The sequence below is a fragment of the Eucyclogobius newberryi genome, unplaced genomic scaffold (genome assembly GCF_026437365.1).
Source record: "Eucyclogobius newberryi isolate DKJ021-1_F unplaced genomic scaffold, fEucNew1.0.hap1 SCAF_16, whole genome shotgun sequence".
In the NCBI taxonomy this organism is placed as follows: Eukaryota; Metazoa; Chordata; class Actinopteri; order Gobiiformes; family Gobiidae; genus Eucyclogobius; species Eucyclogobius newberryi.
The window spans coordinates 14,812,108-14,817,541 of NW_027315790.1; positions in this window are offsets into that span (position 1 = coordinate 14,812,108).

The following is a 5,434-nucleotide window of genomic DNA, read 5'->3' on the forward strand; positions in this document are numbered from 1 at the left end:
CCATACTATCAAACTAAAACGAATAAGTAAGATAGGCTCCACGTTCAATTCTCAGTTGAAAGCTGAATTATAATACATGACTTGCCAAGATCATCACTTTGCCATATGCAACCTATTATTCCAGATTTGCAGTATAGTTATAACTTTGTTTTCACATATCTTAAGAGCCATGGTCTTTGAAATAAGCATTCATTTTCAATGGTGAAATATGAATCAAAATACAGGCAAAATGACTTAATGCACAGATATTGCTGTTTGTCTAAATGAAGAGAATGGATTCATAGATCTTATCACAAATGTATATGGAAGTCAACTCAAGGAGGATGATTGCACATTGATTGTTTCTATAATGCATGACATGTGTTAAAATGATGTGATGACATTGTGCACTCTGCTTTCAAATGGATTTCATCTTATTTTGCTAAATCCACTCATTTCATAACTTTCACATAGATATGAGATATCCCAGCTTTAGAGCTCTACAACATTTTAGATTATAATATTTCTCTGAAGTGAGATCAAAACCGTGTTCAAAGGCGCTGTGATGTTATTTTGATGTTGTCATATAATTGGCTGGGATTTTTGGATCTGACCTCACACGTCCCCTGCACCTCTATTCAAGGAAAATTACACATCAGATGATATCGTCACGGTGTTTCAGAACGTTCAGTGTGTGCAATAATGTCACAATTCAACACACATTGTGTCACATTTCAAAAGTTAGAATTCAGAGAGTTCTGATACCAAGAAATACCAAGTTGTTGCAGAGACGGTCATTTCATTGTGGTCTATTATGATGTTTGACACACTTTGTATTCCTTTTATTTAGCAGTAATCTATGCCCATACTGTGCATCGATCACTATCCCAGTTATAAACCAAGTATTAATTAGTTATTGTTTGCATTTTTGTGATATAGCTAATCATTCAATGCTCTGGGCAAGCATTTAAGTGACACATTTGAATAATGTCTTGATAATATAAATAAGGAGTTACGACAACCAACCCTAGCCCACAGATTTTATAAATGAAAGAATATACAGTACATTAGAACTCTTCAAAGAATCACCTTTGGAAAGAATTTGGTTGGAAAAATGTATCATGATGTTAGGAACACCCTGTACTAGCTGGAGAAATTGTCAAGCTCATCACTATAATGTGTTTTTAGACTGTCCTATTATTCATACATTCTGGACTGGGAATAATCATGTTTTACACCAATAATCCGTTTGACTTTAAACTAATGTATCTCGGATGTAAAACCCCAGCAATGGAAGTGATAGATGGATACCTGTGGAATGCACTTTTGGCTGCAGCATAAAAGCAATAACAAGGAGATGGAAAGACATATTTTTGCAGTGAATTTGGAAATGGACCAGTTTGCTGGACATGGGGACAAATTGGACAAATACAAAAGAAGTACAGAATTGACTTTGTGCAAATACTCTTTTTGTTTTTGTATGTTCGCTCTCTGTGGCTTGTTCCGTTTGTTTTTGTTTTATGTATTAACATAAAACATGAATGTTAATCATTTCTTGATATCTTTGCAGTTTATTCCACAAAAACATGAAGAGTCAGCCCAGGCATCAGGCTCATTTAAGAGGCAGATGTGCTCACCACGATTAGACCATAATGCATTGCAAAAGTAAAAACACTCATTTAAAACCCATGTGAGTCTAGATAGCTGTAAAGTTTATCTGCTTGTGAACAGCTCCTAAACAAATTGCATTGTTTGTGTCCAACGTATAACCATTGATTTTCCACAGCTATGAAAAGGAGAGTGCATTTTTGCTGCTTTCCTTCACAGATAATGTGTGCTGAGAGCGTAATCTGTGGTGTTATGTTGTCATGTGTTTTCCTTATAGATGTGTTATGAATGCATCAAGAATAGTCCTTTTTTCTGCTCTGCATTCAAAACAAATGTCATTCTAACGCATATCCTATCATTATCCTAGCGCTCCTACACAAGAAACAAATCTAACAGGTCCTGATAAAAAAAAAAAACACTCTCCTCGTGGTGTTATCCGCTCGCATGTGTTTCTCACATTTTGTCAATTGGATAAAATCAATTTTCTATGTTTACGTTACTTGTCTCTATCCAACACGCGTGATCAGGAGTCCGTGTTTTCCATCATTCCCCTGTTCAGAAGGACAGATTCATTAGATCCAAGAAGGCGCGGACTGGCCATAGATGCATATAGATCTATAATGCATAGATACAACCACAGCCTCCCATTCCCTTTGTTGCACTGTATTTCAAGCAATTTCAGGTTCAGTATCAAGGTTTTATCAATATATTTCAAAACAATCTGACAAAAATACTGATTCCAATCCACTTATTTCAATAATATTTTCCCATTATGGAAATACCTTACATGTCACCCATTATCCTAATGGCAGACAGCTTAATCATCCGGCCAGTCTGCCCCATGGCAGCTGAAGTGCCACTAAAGCTAGGGTACCTGAGTTTTTGTAAATGTTGTGTTTTCTCCCAAAGAGTATATTGTAAAAGCATGGCTTTGTGGCAAAAATGAGTCCACTGCATGCTGTCATGCATGTAATAGTAATAAAGTATTTTATTAACGTCTGATAAAAGCTCTACTAAAATGGTGCACACACCTAAACTGAATGTACATTGATATTTACAATGTGTCAAAGGGTTTGTGAGAGCTTTGCAATAGTTTAAATTTTAATTCATACTTCAGGTACCCCAGCTTTGATGTAACTGAGGAGTTAATCAATAAACAAATGTGCTTTATCTTGCAATGACCACAACCCCAGGTACAATGCAAAGTGTTTATTGCCATACGAGAAACATGAACACAAATCTACAGATATGGATGCAGTTTCGGGGCTGTAGGCTTCCGGGCCTTGAGACCCCATCTAGGAGATAAACTAGAATAATAATTAGAAGAGGGAGAGAGAGGCTTGAAGTCATGAACACTGATATGTGTGACTTTGATGCTTAAATAGTGTAGCTGCAGGAAGGGGCGCGAAAGGGGTGTGGTCCTGCTCCCGAACTTAAGATATAACAAGCTTAATTTGTTAATTACTTAATTACGACATCATTACAAATCACAATTTCCATTCTTTCTTTGGGGCTGCAACTAATTTATTACTAATATACATTAAGCCTTTTGTGCTAATGTGGCATTCGGGTGGTACTATACATGTTTTAAACTAATTTACATTAAATAAAAATAAAGAAAATAAAACCAACAACGCCACCGGGCTTACACCCGGAAAACTAACTAAAAGGACACACAGATTCGTTCTTGATTATACAGAGGCAGATTCCAGTTTCACATGTAATTTATTTAACAGGCTATTAATTTAATAAATACTTTAACACAGGCTTAGGTAACAACACAGTTCGTATCAGTTCTTTATGCGTGGATGTATAGTCTTTTAAGAGTCCAGTGGATCTGGACAACACAGGGCACAGACATCCATATCAACAGAGGGCAGGGCAAGGCAACGGCTCCAGCGCACACCGCTGCTCCAGAGAGTTTAGGTTACATCACGTTACCATGACAGCGAGACCACAACAATCCCGAGTCAGCAGAGATCACATCGGAGCGGTAACAAAGCGGCGCCAGGTGACAGGCCACGGCACTGGAGAGCGGAGGTACGTGGAGCATCACCCAGACCCAGGAAGTGCGTAGGTCAGAGGATAAATGACAAAAAAAAACATTTTATTGGCAAACGGCAGTAATGATTAGCCAATAGGAAGTGGCATGGTCTGCCCGCAGGCCATACTGCCACACTAAGATATTTTTAGTAGTTGATTAGAAGGTGATTATTTTTGTTTCATCAGTCAACTATTCAGATGATTATTTATTTTCTACATTGAGACTATGAATAGTTTATGAACCAAATAAATGCTACTCCCCTCAGGCAGGAGGCCACTCCCCTCAGACAGGAGGCTACGGTCCATCCGGACCAGAACCTCCCGTCATAAGAACAGTTTTTTTCCCTCTGCCGTTGGACTCATGAACACTTCTTAAGCACTTTGCACTCACTGCACTGTCCACTTTTATTGCACCACATATTTTATTTTGTGTACATATCATGTCTATTTTAACTCTACCTAACCATTTTAATACCCGGTAGTTATTTGTTATTTATTGTCCATTGTTTTTGTATTTATTGTTCAGTGTTATGTTTGTGTTGCACCGAACCGCCAGGACAAGTTCCTATGTCCGTGAATCCTGTTCTTTGATAAATGGCAATAAACTTATTCTGATTCTAATATCCCTGCGACGAGTTGGCCACTGTCCAGGGTGTACCCCGCCTAAGGCCCGAAGTCACCCGCTCCAGTCACCCGCGACCCCGAAAGGGAACAAGCGGTAGAAAATGGATGGATGGACTTAATATTGCAGCTGTAGTTGTTATAAAAAGGTCTTTTCGTATGTGTGTTAGAGTCTGATAACAGTTGTAATGAACAAAATACAACATGATTCCTTGATGCAGCTCTATTGTGCTTAAATGTTTTTGTTAGAACTAGAGCGTAACAAAATGTGAATATTAACACATCTGGCATAACAATGTATTCTGGTCCATATGATTCTGGCTACAATATCACTTTCGATCACTCCAGGCTCATTCTGCTGTAAAAGCGAGGGCCGTTCCGACTTCATTGTGTAGCGTGAGTCCCTGTGGGAGTTATCATGAGCAACACTTCATGCATTATCTTTGATCCGTGCCCCACCACCTCTCCTAATTCATGCATTGTGAAGATGCCTATATGAATCATAGATAGTATGGAGTGCCACGTGGATCTATAATTCATATGCGCTTTTTGATGGCTTGTCCCATTGGTTCCAGCTCCATTCCTTTCTTGCCGGGCCCCTTTTAGTGCTCCATAGGCCCCTGGTGCATCTTCCTGACACTGTCATCAATAAACAGTCAATACCTATCCATTCTATTATAGACGTTAAAATCTATGTTACAAGTCACTTTTACTTCCCTGTTGAGACAAATTCCAATTCAATGCAGTAAATCGTTGCTTATTGAGACGTGTTTGAAGGATTTGGGTCATTTTTTTTCGTTAACTTGTTTAACTGTCAGCATTTGTTTTTTGCTTGGAAAATAGCTAAATAACATCTATTAGTGGGTAATTTAATTTAGAAGCTGGGGAGTAGCTCTGTGTGTGCTATTTCAGGCCTTTGAGTATCACATGCATTCGCTCGGTTAATATTTTTGTGTCGACTGTTGAGATGATGCTGAAAATAGGTATTTGCACTTTGTTTAGTTATTTGGTTTCATATGATGTTTATTCTTTTTCAAATATAATAGTGGATACTTGATGTTTGGGGGGTGACGTGCCTGTGTAGCATATATAAGAAAATATATAAAACCATTTACACCATTTTGGGTTTTACTCTTTTAATTGTGATGTGCTGTGATATGACTGAGAATGTTTTTAATGGAGT